This window comes from Macrobrachium nipponense, chromosome 12 (assembly GCF_015104395.2).
Source record: "Macrobrachium nipponense isolate FS-2020 chromosome 12, ASM1510439v2, whole genome shotgun sequence".
NCBI classification, from domain to species: Eukaryota; Metazoa; Arthropoda; class Malacostraca; order Decapoda; family Palaemonidae; genus Macrobrachium; species Macrobrachium nipponense.
In genome coordinates this window covers 43586005-43604150 of record NC_087205.1, presented here as the reverse complement: position 1 = coordinate 43604150, position 18146 = coordinate 43586005, and positions in this window count along the sequence as shown.

Genomic DNA, 18146 nt, shown 5'->3' with positions numbered 1-18146 from the left:
TGCGGCCATCGTCAGTAGTGTCTCAGAGGAGGGCGCAGAGTCTCTTTGCGCTTCTTCTTCGTTACGGGCTTCACCTCGAGGCTTGGATTACTCTCCACCGCAAAAAAGATCGAAAACTCAAGGTGTCGCACTGGCGGCCAGTCTTCGATCGCAGGGAAGAAGACGCTTCACGTCTTTTTTCTCCTGTTGGTTTGTGGTCTTCACTGGAGAGTTTTGCTGCATGGACTCCTCAAAGGAGAATTATGATGTCATCTGACGAGGACGCCTTGGAGCGCCCCAGTCGTTCTAAGAATAGAACTAGAACGGGTCTTGTGAGAAGGGATAGGGCTTCCCCTGGCCCCTTGCCTTCTCATAGGATCAGTTTTTCTCCTGAAAAAGAGTCTTCTACAACAAAGAGTGTTATCAGGTCGATGCAACAACAACTTGCTTCGTTGCTGGCTGAGAGAGAATCAGAAATTCGTCCGAGAAGAAAAGATGATAAATTACCGATTAAAAGATCTAAGAGGTCTCCCGCACGGGCGGACCGATCGTCTCTTTCGCCTGTGAGTACTCATTCTAGATTTCGTACGTCTCACCTGCAGTTGGAGAAAGAGCATGAAAAACTTCCCACTAGGAATTTTGAGATCGAAAGCAAGAAATTTCGCCCAGACTCTCGAGGCTCGCTTTATCCAAGAACAGACGATCCTGTTGTTGCGAAACGAGGCTGTCTGCAGTCTGAGAAACCTCGACGCTCCTAGTTCGGCTCGGAAGAAGGGCGGGTCGTTCACAGGGACGCTTATTTAGACAAGCGGTACGCTCGGATAGACGTCGAGCGTGACGCTCACGGAAGCCAAGCATGGCGCTCGGATGGACGCCGAGCGTGACGCTCACCTGGACGCCAAGCGGGACGCTTCAGCGTGAGCGACGAGACATGACCGCTCAACCTGGACGCCAAGCGTTGGAGCGCTCGGTGTGCTGGAAGCCCAAGCGTGACGCTCGGACGGATGCTGAGCGCGACGTTCAAACGGACGCTTTTTTGGATATCAGGTATCACAAAAAGGTATTAGTATGGAACCTCACCTGCAATCGGCTTTTCGAAGAGACTCCCATCGAGACAATGAGAAAGAGATTGGTACCGTTTTATCTGAATCTTTAGATATTAATATTCAGAATGCTCCTTGCACGTCAAAACAGCGATCTTCATTAAAGGTCGGAGTGAAAGGACTTGTACCACCAGCTTCGGGAGTCCCCTTGGTCACTCCTATGGATGAGGGAGGATTGAGTAATATTTCAGAAGAAACGGAAGAGGATCAACCCGCTGTGTCAGATTCTTCCGATTATCAAGTTTTGGTTCGGTTGCTTCGGGATTCATTTGGAGAAGTTTCAACCCGCAGCACCTCGGTCGCCTCCTTCTCAGTTTTCGTTGTCAAAAACAAATAAGACTCCTGGATTTGTTAAAATGACAAAGTCTCTTTCAACTAAGAGAGCTTTTAAGAAGGTGCAAGACTGGATGGAGTCTAGAAAAGCTCAAGGAAAGTTTTCTTTTGCCCAGCCTCCTTCAAGACTTTGCGGCAAGGCGGGGATCTGGTATGATACAGGTGAGGATGTCGGGTTAAGGGCTCCCGCATCGGCTCAAGGTGACTTTTCCAGTCTGGTTGACGCGCCAAGAAGGTCTCTACGTGGACACCGGCGGAGATAGACCACCATCTGAAAGGTCTTTTTCGGACGATTGAAGTATTTAATTTCTTAGACTGGTGTTTGGGGCTGCTTGACACTAAGGCTCGTAGTCAAGATTCAATTAGCTTGGGGGAGCTATCCAGTGTTCCCGCTTGTATGGATAAGGCCGTCAGAGATGGTTCAGAGGAATTGGCTTCACATTTTTGTGCAGGGCTCTTGAAAAAGAGAGCTATCTACTGTAAATTTACTACCAAAGCAGTCTCCAACACAGAGAGCAGATTTGCTTTTCGCCCCTCTTTCTGACCATCTCTTTCCCCAGGCTATGATTAAAGATGTAGCTGGAAGTCTACAGGAAAAAGCTACTCAGGACCTCTTAGCACAATCTTCTAGACGTCCTGCGGTTCCTTCGACTTCAACACGAACCCAGTTTTCTAAGAAAATAAAGCCCTTTCGAGGTGGAGCATTCTCTAGACCTTCTCCTAGAGGAAGAGGACTCTTTAGAGGCAGAGCTCAGTCTAAGTCCAGAGGTAAAAAATGAGGAGGGAGTCCTTCAGTCGCCAGTAGGTGCCAGGCTTCATTTATTTGCAAAAAGCTTGGAGAAAGATAGAGGCGGGACAGCTGGCGCTCAACGTCATCGAGCGAGGATACAAAATACCTTTCCTGAAGCCTCCTCCATTGTGCACAACACCTATAGATCTATCACCCTCTTACCATGGGGAAAAACAACAGATTCTGCACGATCTGATCGAACAAATGCTCGAGAAGAAAGCAATAGAACAAGTCGAGGACCTTCAGTCTCCGGGTTTCTACAACAGGTTATTCCTGGTACCAAAACAGTCGGGAGGCTGGCGGCCAGTTTTAGATGTGAGCAGTCTAAACCTTTTTATAGAGAGAGAGACGTTCAAGATGGAGACACCTCAGTCGGTGCTTGGGGCCTTAAGACAAAACGATTGGATGGTATCATTGGACCTGCAAGACGCATATTTCCACGTCCCGATACATCTCCACTCGAAGAAATACCTGCGTTTTGTCATGAAGGGAAGAGTTTTCCAATTCAGAGCTCTTTGCTTCGGTCTGAGCACGGCACCAATGATTTTCACAATTCTAATGAATGTGGCGAGGTGGCTTCATCTTGCAAACATAAGGATCTCTCTATATCTAGATGACTGGCTCATTCAAGCATCGTCAAAAGCAAGGTGTCTGAAGGACCTTCAATCAACCTTAACTCTAGCAAAGTCCCTGGGACTTCTAGTGAATTTCGAAAAGTCGCAGCTGATCCCCACACAGTCCATCGTGTATCTGGGGATTCAGATGGATTCAGTGGCTTTTCGAGCTTTTCCATCCCAGGGACGTCAACAGCAAGGATTAGAAAAAATATCAGTCTTCTTAAGGAAAGAATCATGCTCGGTGAGGGAATGGATGAGTCTGCTGGGCACCATTTCCTCGCTGGAGAGGTTTGTTTCCTTGGGGAGACTACATCTCAGACCTCTCCAGTTTTTCCTGAAGGAGAATTGGAAGGACAAAGAAAATTTGGAGACAATTTTGAGGATCTCGAAGGAGGTGAAGGATCACCTAAGTGGTGGCTCGATCCCTGTGAAACTTTCGAAGGAACATCCCTCAAACTTCAGAGCCCCGACCTAGTGTTGTTCTCCGACGCGTCCACCACCGGGTGGGGAGCTACATTAGGGAGGGAGGAAGTGTCAGGCACCTGGAGAGGGAAACAGGTGTTCTGGCACATAAATCTCAAAGAACTGGCGGCCATATACTTGGCACTTCAGTTTTTCAAAGAAAAAGTCTCAAACAAGATAGTTCAGATAAATTCAGACAATACCACAGCTCTGTCATACATAAAAAAACAAGGAGGGACTCACTTGCGATCATTGTTCAACCTAGCGAGAGAGATCTGTTATGGGCGAGAAACTCAGAGAGTAACGATTCTAACGAGGTTCGTTGCAGGCGTGGAGAACGTCCGGGCGGATCTCCTCAGTCGGCAAGGTCAACTGCTGCCGACCGAGTGGACTCTACATTAGGATGTGTGTCGAGAGCTGTGGAAGTTATGGGGACGTCCTCTAGTGGACGTCTTTGCAACAGCGAGAACAAAGAGGCTTCCGTTGTATTGCTCCCCCGTGCTCGACCCGGGAGCAATAGCAATAGATGCACTTCTTTGGGACTGGACAGGGATGGATCTTTACGCCTTTCCCCGTTCAAGATTCTGGGAGAAGTAATGAAGAAGTTTGCAATGTCAGAGGGGACGAGATTGACGTTAATCGCTCCTTACTGGCCAGCAAAGGAGTGGTTCACAGAGGTCATGGCCTTTGTAGTAGACTTCCCGAAGACATTGCCCATGAGGACAGATCTACTCAAACAGCCCCACTTCGAGAGATACCACGGAAACCTCCCCGCTCTGAGTCTGACTGCATTCAGACTATCAAAAGTTGGTCAGAGCGAGGGGTTTTTCAAGACCGGTTGCAAAAAGCAATCGCCAATGCGAGAAGAGCTTCCACGCTTGGAGTCTATCAATCGAAGTGGGCTACGTTTTAGGATTGGTGCAGAAGAACGCGCATTTCCTCTACCACGACCTCTGTGAGCCAAATAGCAGACTTTTTGCTCTACTTGAGAAACGACCTAAAGCTTGCAGTCTCATCAATCAAAGGCTACAGAAGTGTGTTATCTGTAGTCTTTAGACACAGAGGGATTGATTTGGCAAATAATAAAGATATCCACGATCTTTTAAGGTCTTTCGAGACTATAAAGATCCTCAAACCGATTCCTCACTAAGTTTACCATCATGGAATTTGGATGTAGTACTTAAATTCCTAATGTCAAGTCGGTTTTGAACCCCTTCAGAATGCATCATTAAGGGATCTTACTAAGAAAACTATTTTTTTCTTTTTTATACATTCAACTTCCCTGCCAGATATATACTTAGCTATAGACTCCGTTCGTCTCCGACAGAATTTCAAATTTCGCGGCACACGCTACCGGTAGGTCAGGTGATCTACGCCCTGCCCTGGGTGGCAGGACTAGGAACCATTCCCGTTTTCTAATCAGAATTCTTTCTGTCGCCGCACCATCAACATTGTTGTTGGTTCCTCCCGATTGGTTTTTCTTTTTTCGCCGGCAATTGATCTTCTTGACCGACTTTTGGTGACGTATCTGGATTGTTGGATTGGCATACGCTTTTGTGGACTGTTTTGTGGACTTGATTTTGGATTTTTCTTTAAATATGTCTGACTCTGGTATGGTTTGTGAGACGTTGTGTGAATGTAGGCTGTAAGGTGAGGTTTTTTGCCGAAAGCTTCGGTAGACCTCACACGGTATGCAAGAGGTGCAGGGAGTATGAATGTTCTTTTACTAATACTTGTAAAGAATGTGAGAACTTGAGTGGAGAACGAATGGAAGAATCTAACTAATTATTTGAAAAAGTTAGAAAGAGAGAGAGCGAGGAAGGCTTCTCATAGAAGTTTAAGTAGTTCTAGATCTGAACTAATTCCAAGCTTGGGATCTTCCCCAAGGGTAAGTATTGCTACTTCTCCTTCCATTGCAGCCCCTTCTCCTATTGCAGAACCTGTAGATCCAGCGAAAGAACTTGCAGATCTAAAAAGCAGCCTTCAAAATAATGGAAAACAAAATGGCTGCCATACAAGGTAAGGCTAGTGATTTGTCATTAGACAGTGATATAAGTGTCCCCAGTGTAGTGGAGGGGGCATCTGGTCGGCTCAGCAACGCTCCTAGGTCTAGACCTCTTCCAAGCTCACATGCCCAGAGGAGAAGGAATGTCGAAAGCCGAAAGGAGGTTGTGGAGAATCCCCACCGATCAGGGTGTCCTTCGGCGGTTTCTGTGACACCCCAGACTGCCAAGGACAGCTATTGTAAAAGCGTCCTACGTGAGTGTTTCTCGTCGTCGGGATCTTCATCACCGAGACGTGATTGGAGAGATTCCGATCGATCTCGGCCTCTCAAGAGGAGTTTGGAGGGCGCCGACTATTGACTCGAGCCCTGAAAACTTCCCTGAGGAGTCTCCATCGGGAGTTAAGAAGGCGAGAAGAGCCATTCCTTCCAACCAGAGTGAGAAGGAGGCAGGAGGTGGAGGCTATGGACTCCTCCCCTCCTCCTTCCCCTCCTCCCGAAGAGGATAAAGAGGAGGCTACAAAGAGGTTCATGATGGCGATGCAGGAGCAGATTTCGTCATTTGTAGGAGTCCTGTCAAAGGAGCCTCCTAGAAGGAAAGACACTTCCCTTCCTATTAAAAGATCCTCCAGACGTATGGAGGTATCTACCTCCAGGATCGATACTCCTACCCGAGGTGAGGTTTCCTGTACGAACCATGGATGAATCAATCAGACGTCTGGCACCGGCCAGGAGTGAGGAGTCACCCAGGAGGCAGGAGCCAAGAGCCAGGAGTGAGGAGTCAACCAGGAGGCAGGAGCCAAGAGCCAAGAGTGTGGAGGCATCTAGGCAAGAGGCAAGAGCCAGGAGGCAAGAGCCAGGAGGCAAGAGCCAGGAGGCAAGAGCCAGGAGGCAAGAGCCAGGAGGCAAGAGGCAGGAGTCAAGAGGCAGGAGCCAGGAGCCAGGAGGCAGGAGTCAAGAGGCAGGAGCCAGGAGTCCGGAGTCCGGAGTCAGGAGGCAGGAGTCAGGAGTCAGGAGGCAGGAGTCAGGAGTCAGGAGGCAGGAGTCCAGGAGTCCAGGAGCCAGGGAGAACAGGAGTCCAGGAGGGCAAGAGTCAAGAGCCAGGAGTCAAGAGTCGGGGACTCGTTCCTGGAGGTTATGACTCTTCGCCAAATGGAAGCTCCTCTCCTTCAGAAAACATAGGAGGTCTTGGAAGGCCTCTCTTCCTCAAAACGAGAACGTTCTCCTTCGTCGGATCGAGGGTTAGACGAGTTGTCTGACGACGATCCTCCTGCTAATGAGGGACTTTCGAGTTACAAAGTCTTGGCCTCTTTACTACTACAAGAGTTTGGAGATTCTCTTAGTCCTGCAGCTCCTCCTTCTCCTCGTTCGCTCTTTTCGAGCTCAGCTACGGCTAAATCGTCGGCATTCTTGAAAATGAAGCCTGCGATATCAATGAAGAAGGCACTCCATTCTTAGATTCTTGGATGGACAAGAAGAAGGAGTTAGGAAAGACGGTATTCTGCATGCCTCCTTCCAGATTGCACGGGAAGAGAGGTATTTGGTATGGGACAGGAGAGACTATGGGTCTTTCTTTACCCGCCTCTGCAGATGCCGACTTTGCCAGTTTAGTGGAGGCCTCTAGACGTCACTCCTTAGGATCGGTCAGAGCGACGTGGAGCACTTCAGAGTTGAACCACTTTCTAAAGGGACTTTTTGTCACTTTAGAGGTGTTCAATTTTCTGGATTGGTCGCTCGGAGTTCTGGCCAACAAATCTAAGGATCCGGAGTTTCTGAAGAACCCAGAAATTCTCCATAGCGTTCTGTCCTGCATGGACAAGGCAGTACAGGACGGTTCAGGTGAAGTGGCTTCACTTTTCGGTGCTGGTCTTCTGAAAAAGAGATCGTGTATGGTTCCCTTTTATCGAAAGGGGTTTCTCCGAGCCAGAGGACTGCCTTACTGTTCGCGCTATCAGATCATCTGTTTCCTTCTCAGTTAGTCAAGGATATATCTCGCTCACTAACTGAGAAGGCGACACAAGACCTACTTACTCAAACGTCCAAGAAAGGACGAACCGGTAGTGGCGACGGTTAAGAAGGAACCTCGTCCCTACTCAGCAGCCCTTTCGTGGAGGTGCAACGGCTCGTCCCCCTGCCAGAAAGAAGAGCTCTGAAAAGAGAGGAAGGTTCTTCATTTAGACCATTCAAAAAATCTCAGTGACTTGGTTGCTCCTCCAAGCACCAGTGGGCGCCAGACTCCTGAACTTTGTGCAGGAGTATGGGAACAAAGGGGAGCCGACCCTTGGTCAGTGTCGGTCCTGAAGAAGGGATATGTAATCCCCTTCGACGACAACCGCCCTAACATCTACGCCTCGGGAACTGTCAGCGAGGTACAGAGACCCGTTAATGCGAAAGACTCTCCTTCAGATGGTGGAGCAAATGTGGGAAAAAGAGGCCATCGAACTGGTACAAGATCCACACTCCCCGGGATTTTACAATCGCCTTTTTCTAGTACCAAAGGCATCGGGGGGGTGGAGGCCAGTTCTGGACGTAAGCGCTCTGAATCGCTTCGTACAGAAAAAGAAGTTTCGTATGGAACGTCCGCCTCTGTCATGTCGGCGCTTCGCCCAGGAGATTGGATGGTCTCTGGGACCTACAAGACGCATATTTCCACGTTCCCATTCACCATCAGTCAAAGAAATATCTTCGCTTTGTGATAGGAGACAAGATCTTTCAATTCAGGGCTCTGTGCTTCGGTCTGTCTACAGCCCCACAAGTATTCACCAACCTCATGGCGAATGTAGCAAGATGGCTTCACCTAGAGGGATAAACATCTCCCTCTACTTGGACGACTGGCTAATCAGGGCCAAGTCGAGGAGTCAGTGCTTGGAGGACTTGGAAGTAACAAGGAACATGATAGATTCGCTAGGGTTGCTCGTCAACCTCGAGAAGTCACAACTGATCCCCAGCCAGAACTTTGGTCTATCTGGGGATTCAGATGGATTCTCGGGGTTTTCGGGTATATCCTTCGCGAAAGAAAGAATCGCTCGAGGTTTGTCGAGAATCTCGAGCTTCTTAGAAAGAAAGGACAGCTCAGCGAGGGATTACCTGAGCCTTTTAGGGACCCTGTCCTCATTGGAGAAGTTCTTCTCGCTAGGGAGACTTCACCTTCGCCCTCTTCAGTTTTTCCTCAAAGAGGTGTGGAACTGGAAGACGGGTCAACTCTCGGACATCTTCCAACTTCCACAAGAAGTAAAAGATCATCTGAGGTGGTGGATCCCTCAGCTTCAAAAGAACGAAGGCTTATCGCTTGCTCTGCAGAACCCAGACCAAGTGTTGTTTACCGACGCTTCGGAGTCGGGATGGGGAGCGACGCTGGGAGCAAGGGAGGTGTCAGGCACCTGGACAAAGGAACAGGTGTCCTGGCACATCAATTGCAAGGAAACTTGTGGCCATACACCTAGCCTTAAAGTCCTTCGAAAGGATAGTCAGAGACGGGGTAATACAGATCAACTCAGACAACACACGGCTCTGGCTTACATAAGAAAGCAAGGAGGCACGCAACTCGTTCTCCCTCTCCTTATCAGTTGACAAAACAAAAACAAAACCTTGTTTTTAACCTGGACGGAAGAAAGAGGCATAACTCTCCTCACAAGGTTTGTTCAAGGGGATCAAAATGTGAGAGGCGGACAGACTGAGCCAGGAAAGAAACCAGGTCCTTCCCACAGAATGGACTCTTCACGAAGAAGTGTGTCCGAAGTCTTTGGTCCCTGTGGGGAGAAAACCTCACATACCCTGTTTGCGACGTTCCTCTCCAAAAGAATAGAGAACTTTTGCTCTCTAGTAGAGGATCCGAGAGCCTTCACAATAGACGCGTTTCTCATGGATTGGGTCGGGTGGTGGACGCTTACGCCTTTTCCCCCGTTCAAAATCCTGGGGGAAGTGCTCAGGAAGTTTGTAGCTTCGAAGAGCACGAAGTTGATACTCATAGCCCCATTTTGGCCAGCACAGGAATGGTTCACGGAGGTACTGGAGTGGATAGTGGGACTTCCCCAGATCGCTTCCAAACAGACACGATCTACTCAGACAACCCCACTTCGAGAGGTTTCATCACAACCTCCCAGGTCTCGCTCTGACTGCCTTTCGACTATCGAAAGACTTGTCAGAGCGAGAGGCTTTTCTCGCGAGGCTGCGGGCTCTATCGCTAGAGCCCGCAGAGCTTCGACGAGAAGAGTATACCAGTCGAAGTGAAGTCTTTAGGAGGTGGTGTAAGGTTCAGAAGCTGTCCTCCTCCAGTACCTCTATAGTGAATATTGCCGATTTCCTCCTCTTTCTGAGAAAGGAGTCACACCTATCTGTCTCGACAATAAAAGGATACCGAAGCATGCTGTCTTCGGTTTTTTCAGGAATCGAGGCCTAGACATTGCTAACGACAAAAGATCTACACGATCTAATTAGTCTTTTTGAGACGTCGAAAGCAGCTACTCCTAGAACACCTAGTTGGAATCTAGACGTGGTCCTGAAATTCCTTTCATCGGACAAATTCGAACCTTTACATCTGGCGTCCCTTTCCGAGACGTTACTAGGAAATGCTTGTTCCTAGTGGCTCTCGCTACAGCCAAGAGGACGAGCGAATTACACTCTTCTGGAATTCCACGGTGGGGTTCAAAGGAGATGCTGCCATCTGTTTCTTTTAGAGAACAATGTTTCTGGCAAAGAATGAAAATCCATCAAAACCTTGGCCAGAAGTTTTGAGGTAAAAGGAAAGGGCCTATCTAACATGGTAGGCAGAGAGATAGAGAGATCTCTCTGTCCAGTGAGAGCTCTTAAATTCTATTTAGAGAGAAGAGACAGATGGGAGCTTGTCAACAAGGTCTTTGGTGTGCAGTGAAGAACCCCAAACAAACGACTCATGTCCAAGAACTGCCTTGGCCTTTTCTTTTTGTGAGAAGCCGTTTATTAAACGGACGCTCACAAGAACTGCTCGGAGGAATCCTTCGGTCTTCTAAAAGTCAAGACGCATGAAGTAAGAGCAGTAGCAACGTCTTTGGCGTTCCAGAAGAATATGTCTCCTGAAGAATATCATCGAGACTACATATTGGAGGTGCAATTCAGTGTTTGCATCTCATTATCTGAAGGAGTGAGAGTGACCTAGAGAAGAAGTGCTTCTCGCTAGGTCCTTTTGTATCAGCAGATACAGTACTGGGTCTTGGAGCAAAGACTGATCCTTAATTTTGTGTTTTTATCGTACATAAACCCTCTTGTCAGATATGTGCTTGTTTTCTAGCAGCAAGCTCACTACTGTCGCACGGGAGCAGAGTGTCATTGCTGGTAGGCGATCAAGGGTATGTATGACTAATAGGGGAGTACAAAATTTTTTTTTTTGTATATTTTGTAATGAAAGTGTAATTATGTTTCGAGTTTTTTGGTTGTTTGTGAGGAGTTCGGGGATGACTCCTTACAATCTTAGAACTAACATGGATGTTAGGATCAGGTGATCGGGATCGGTTTTGTGCTCCTTGAACAAGTGTATTGTCATGTAAGTGGAATAGCACCCAATGACAAAGGCCTTTAGGCTCTGCCGAGTAAGTGGATAAGACCCCATTGGCAGACCCACAAGACTCTTAGCCATAGATCATTATCTCGCTGAGGCTCTTGAGGCTAAGCAGACTACAAGGCAGTAGCCGCGAAGTCTTCAGCCTAATAAGGTAGGAACCAAGGTTTATAAATACCTACAACATATGTGTTTCCTGTCTATTTCAGTAGTTAGCTGTCTCTTACCCACCACCAATGGGTGCTAATCAGCTAAGTATATATCTGGCAGGGAAGTTGAATGTATAAAACTGATATTGTCATGTTACAATAAAGTTTTATACATACTTACCTGACAGATATATACGATTAATGGCCCACCCAGCCTCCCCGCAGGAGACAGGTGGAAGAGAAGAATTCTGATTAGAAAACGGGAATGGTTCCTAGTCCTGCCACCCAGGGCAGGGCGGTAGATCACCTGACCTACCGGTAGCGTGTGCCGCGAAATTTGAAATTCTGTCGGAGACGACGGAGTCTATAGCTAAGTATATATCTGTCAGGTAAGTATGTATAAAACTTTATTGTAACATGACAATATCATTTTCCTAACGACTCTGGCGACGGCGAAGAGGGTTAGTGAAATTCAAGCCTTTAGCAAGCATATTGGTTTTAGGGGGACATAATGCTGTTTGCTCATTAAGTCCTAAGTTTCTAGCGAAAAATGAAATCCGTCTAACCCTTGGCCCAAAAGTTTGAGAGTTAAGGGTATGGCGGAAAATCATTGGACAAGAACCAGAGAGTCCTGTGCCCTGTCAGGGCTCTCAAGATTTATTTGCGAAGAACGAAGGAATGTCGAGGTCCTTCTAACAACTTATGGTGTTCGGTCAGGAGACCAGATTTACCGATGTCGAAGAATGCTCTGGCATTCTTCTTGAGGGCCACCATTGACAGGCGCATTCATCTTGCGAAGACAGTGATGTTAAAGCTGTTGAAAGTGAATGCCCATGAAGTGAGGGCTATATCTCCATCGGTAGCTTTCCAAAAGAACATGGCACTCAATGACATTCTGATGCCACCTTTTGGCGCAGCAACTCGGTGTTCGCTTCACACTACCTGCGGGATGTGAAGACGACATACGAGAACTGCTATGCGCTTGGACCAATACGTCGCAGCAGACACTTTGTTGGGGGCTGGAAAGTAGCACTCATCCTACCCTGTAGGAAATGGGTAGGTGAGTTTTTATGGATTGTTTATGGTTGTAAGGTCGCCCGCCTGAGCGGGACTTCCTTTCCTTTAGCCTAAGTGATGTGGGATTGAAAATTGTTAGGCTGGTCAGGTGGTGAATTTTTACTTCGTTGCCCTCATAGTATGGTCAAAATGGTCTAGTCACATTGTGGTCACGCTCCCGTTGACAGATCATCTAGAACTCACCAGCTATATAGGTCACTACCTTGCTGGAGACTCTAGTAAAGCAATAGCAGACTTGGGTGACAGTAATCACGAGGTCAGCTATGCTAACAGGTAAGTAACCAAGATGTTATTCATCTGCATGTAATATGTTTCCAAAATCCTTTTCTGTCTCTCCCTACCTCCAAAGGTGGTGGGATTCTTAGCTATATATATCTTGCTGGGTAAGTTTCATGAACAAAATGATATTGTTAAGATACAATAAGTTTGTTTCATACTTACCTGGCAGATATATATCATCAAAGTACCCACCCACCTCCCCTCAGGAGACAGTGGGAATAGAAAATCTGAATAGAAAATGGGAATGGTTCCTGACACCCCGCCTCCCAGCGGCGGGAATTGGTACTAACCACCATGGCCCGACCACTGCGTGTGCCGGGAGTTTTGAAATTCTGTCGGACTTCGGAGAAATACAGCTATATATATATCTGCCAGGTAAGTATGAACAAACTTTATTGTATCTTAACAATATCATTTTCAAAACTGATAAAAACTACAACCATGGGTTGTTTTTCGTTGTACATATTCTACATGAAAATGTGCACATTTTCATATATAAAACTTTATGTAATGGCTAATTTAAAATGGTGCAAACATTGCAACAATTGGACGAAAAAATTTCTAATTTTTTTCTTAAGAGTTACCCGCGCGGGGACGTAACGGAAATTTTTTTTTTTTTTTTTTTTTTTTTCTCCATAAATTTCACCATTAAATCAAAATATTGTGCTAGAGACTTCCAATTTGTTGCAAATTAAGGTAAATGATTGAATATTACTAGAATGTAAGAGTTTTAGCTTACAATTGCCTTTTTTTTTACCATTTCGGTCAAGTCAAAGTTGCCTTAAGGTTGATATTTTGGCACATCGTTATTTATATGAACATATTTCAAAACTGATAAAAGCTACAACCATGGGTTGTTTTTAGTTGTATTCTTCATGAAATTGCACACATTTCCATATATAAAACTTTATGTAATGGCTAATTTGAAATAGTGCAAACATTACGACAACCGGACAAAAAATTTATGATTTTTTTGGAAGAGTTACCGTGCGGACGTAAGGAAAAAGTTTTTTTTCATAAATTCACCATAAATCAAAATATTGTGTTAGAGACTTCCAATTTCTTGAAAAATAAAGGTAAATGATTGAATATTACTAGAATATAAGGGTGGGTACACACGTGCGAACCGAACCTTGTATTGTAACCGATTCTTGTAACAAAAACGCAAGTGTGGACGGTTCCTCAAACCCAAACCCCGAACCCGCGAGGTTCGAGGCTCCGTTCGCCCTCCGTCCCGCCAATTGTTGGTTTTTGGGCCCCGAATCAAAGGGAGGTCTCTTTGAACGTTACGGCCATGTGTGGACGGGAACTGTATTACACGCGTAACAAACAGAGGTTGCTGAACTTGTTAACACCGAGGCTATGAACAGGCCGTCCATAGTAATATCCCCTTGTCTTGGTCAGTCAGTACGTATATGTCTACCATGGCTCATTGGAGTGAGGAAGAAGTCCTTCAATTTATTAGTTATTACGAAGAACAGACTTTACTGTGGCCGGAAACTTCTTGGAATCTCATGTCAGCGAGTTATTCCCGACCACTGTATTCTACCCTTCTAGTATATAACCTTGATTGCCACCATCTTCTTTTATTTCGCTTCATCTTCGTTAAATAATGTATATAAATATACGGCAGCTGCTACTTGCATGGTGGCCATCGTCGGTAAACAACCCGGACAGAGACAGACTGATGATCGCAGTGGATTGAAATGAAGTTACGTGCTTAATGTGGTTACGGTTCGTCCTCAACATTTTGACACCTTGTAACCGTATATGCGTAACTCAGTTACACATACAAGGTTCGGCTCTCACGTGTGTACCCACCTTAAGAATTTTAGCTTACAATTGCGTTTTTCGACCATTTCGTAGAGTCAAAGTTGACCGAAAGTTGTAATTTTTGCACTTATCGTTATTTATATGAAAATATTTCAAAACTGATAAAAGCTACAACTATGAGTTGTTTTTAGTTGTATTCTACATGAAATTGCGCACATTTTCATATATAATACTCCATGTAACAGCTAATATAAAATGGTGCATAAATTATGTCAAAGTGACAAAATAATTTCTGAGATGTGTCGTTGATACTTTTTAGTGCGAGAAGAAAGAAATTCGCGCTTGCGCGCCTGCGTAACGATTGTAAACAAAACAATGCCTTGATCCGTGAGCTCCCAGCATCCCCCAAGGCGCGTAATTCAAAAGTTTTTGCCTAGTAGGCCTATAACTATTTTTCCGCGAATTAAAAAAAAAAAAATTTATATACAGGGGGTCCTCGAGTTACGACGTTGATCCATTCTTAAGATGCGTCGTAACACGATTTTCAGCGTAAGTCGGAACATTGAAAAATACCACATGATTTAATGTAAATACCTATCAATAACAACGAGAGAACAATTCCTTACCTTTATTAATTTGATTGGCTTGCACACTGGAGAGGAAGCTGCGGTGCTGGAGAGACTGGGGGAGGTTAGTGAAGAGAAAAAGAACCTCCAGAAGATGCTGAGGCAGGTGATTCTTGAGGTGAGGCAGAACATACTACTGGAGATGCTGAGGGCAGGTGATTCTTGAGGTGAGGCAGAACATACTACTGGAGATGTTGGGGCAGGTGAGTCTTTAGGTGAGGCAGAAACCTACAGAAGGTGCTGGAGATACTGGGGCAGGTGAGTCCTGGGTTAGCAGAACATTCAGAAGGTGCTGGAGATTGTGGGGCAGGCGAGTCTGGATTAGCAGAGGCAGCTGAGGTAGAGGGTACAGGATCTCCTGCAGCCTCTCTACCTTCTTAAAATACTGCTCCAGGTTAGTCTGAACAGAGAGCGACCTCTTTTCATCCAAGATCTCCTTGTAACACTGCATCAAATCCATGACGCCTCTGGAAACCCTAGTGAACCTGTCCAAGTTGGGATCCTGAGCCTCAAAAGTTGACAACGCTTGCTGCAACTCTGCAAAACCTCTTATCAAGTCCTGCCTTGTGAAGCTTAGGCTCTGGGGTGGGTGCTTCTTCTTCTTCCTCTATCATCTGCTTCTCCAGTTGTATCAGGTCCTCAGCAGATAACTCCTCGCCATGAGACTCCAGCAGCTCTGTAACATCATCAACCTCCATCTCCAAATTGATTTCCTTACTCACAGGGCAACAACGTTCTTGACAACTAGCTGAACTGTGTCCTCAAACCCATGGAAATCATTCACAAATTGAGGACAAATTTTTCTTCCAGACACCATTCATGTTTGTTTGCTTAAACCTCCTCCCAGGAATTAGCAATGTTCTTTACAGCATCAAGGATGTTGTAGGATTTCCAAAGTCCTTCAGAGTCAAGTCCTTCTTGGTTTCAGTTGCCTGTAAAGCCATAGCAATTGTCCTTCGTAGGTAGTATGCCCTGAACGAAGCAATCACTCCTTGGTCCATAGGCTGTAAAAGGGCCGTGTATTAGGTGGAAAGGTAAAACCACCTTGACATTAGGGTTGAAGTCTCCCCCAGCTGGGCAGGGTGTCCAGGGGCATTGTCCAGCACTAGCAACACCTTAAAGTGGATACCCTTGGAGGCGCAATACCGCTCCACACTTGGAACAAAATGGTGGTTACGAACCAGTCCTCAAACACTGCAAGTGTCACCCATGCCTTCTTGTTGGACTTCCAAATTACTGGTAGTTGACCCTTCCAAATGCCCCTTGAGTGCCCTTGGATTTTCAGCCTGATACACCAACAAGGGCTTCAGTTTGAAGTCGCCAGCAGCATTACCCCCAACCCCGAAGTAAAGTTAGCCTCTCCTTGCTGGCTTTATGACCGGGTGCTGACTTCTCCTCCTTGGCGATAAGTGCGGTTAGGCATACGTTTCCAAAACAAACCTGTCTCGTCTACGTTAAACACTTGCTGAGCAGAATAACCCCCCTCCTTAATTATCTCAGACAACGCTTTGGGAGGAAATTCACTCGCTGCTTCTCATCCCCCACTAGCAGCTTCACCTTGCACTTTAAGGTTATGGTAATTGGCCCGAGCCTTAAATCGCATAAACCAACCCCTACTAGCCACAAACTCTTCACTTCACTTCCCTCCCCCTTTTCTTTTTTCAACGCTTTCAAACAATCTTTTCGCCTTCTCCTGAATCACCATAAGGCTGACTGGGATACGCCGTTGATTTTGGTCTTCCAACCAAAGGCACCAATAACCTTTCCATTTCAATTATTAGACCACTACGCTGCTTAGTTATCACTGTCGCTTTCATAGGAGCAGATCCTTTCACATGTTCAACGATGCGCTCTTTATCTTTGATAATGGTAGCAACGGTCGAACGGCTAAGGCCAAGCGAGCGGCCAATGTTTGTTGGCGTTTCTCCCTTCTCAGATCGCTTTATAATGTCCACTTTAATTTCCATGGTGATGGCCTTTCTTTTCTTTGATGCACTACCATCAGAAGAGTCCGCCTTGCGCTTGGGAGCCATAACAAAGAGCAAAAAGTTACAAAAACGATACAACACGAGGGAGAGAGAGGCAGTGTAAACAACCAAAATGGCGTATGGGCGAGGAATGAGCGTAGCGAAGCGACGCCGTCCTCTCCCCCACAAAGCGTATTCTTCCGCCGTGCGCCCGGAACTAGTTCGCGTTTGTTTACGTCGCTTACGACGCTAAACCGCGTAAGACGGAACGACGCAAAATATTATTTTTTATATTTTTATGGGGGCGCGTTCGTAACCACGAAACATCGTAAGTCGAGACCGGCGTAACCCGAGGACTTACTGTATAGACGTACCATACGTGTCCAATTGGCACCCAGCAGACAATTTATATCGACGTTTAATACGTCCAATCGGCGTTGAAGGGTTAACAGGTAAGGAATCAACAAGCACTCTGAGTGATAGCAGAATTTCTTTCTCATCTCAGTGTTTTTATTAAAACTGTTTGGGAATAGAATAGTCCATGTGTCCCACCTCCTGTCAATGTGGGAATCAGGTATGTAATTACTTGGTAAGTTATATATACAAAAATGGTATTTTTATAATAAATTTAGATTTTGTATATACTTGCCATGTAATTACAGAATGGGGGCCCTCCTGCCTCCCAAAAGTGGGCAGGGCCATTTACCCTCACTTTTAAAACTAAAGAATTGCTGCTCCAAATTTCAGAATTTAGCTGCCGGTACTTTTAAACCTTTAGCTGTGTAGTTACTTGCTAAGTATGTACAACATCTAATTTTATTATAAAAATACCATTTTACAGTGCTGAATATGTCCACTTAGCTTCTCATCACTTCCATTGTCTTAAAGTACAGTAGGTTATGTCAGTCGCTGTATGCTTTCATTAAGCAAATACAGATGCTGCAGGTTATAGATTTACATTAACAGCTACTGGCCACCAGTTGTTGGTTTATGTTGTATAACTTGTTTTTCTCATCTTGCCAACCTCTTGGATGTGGATCTTGTGCATGGATTAGCTCTCGTTGACTTGATTACAGTATATATAGTGCACTGTGAACCTGATTTTATAATGCATTTTTTCTAGCTATCACAGGATTAGTACCTTTTTTACTTTCTACATACTTTTTCTTTGCACACGTTACGTAGAATGTTTGCAATTGTTTGTAGAAAACTTATTTTTTGTATGAAACTTACTGAGTAGTTACATAGCTATAGTTTCTATCTGTCAGCAACTAGAATGTTTAAATTTGCAGTAGCTCTCTATTGTTTTTGGCGAGGCATTAACCCCCCCCCCCCCCCCCCCCCCCCCCCCCCCCCCCCCCCCCCCCCCCCCCCCCCCCCCCCCCCCCCAATACCCCCCCCCCCCCCCACTACCGGGGAGAGTGGAACCAACTCAGTACTGAAAATCAGTTGTTTC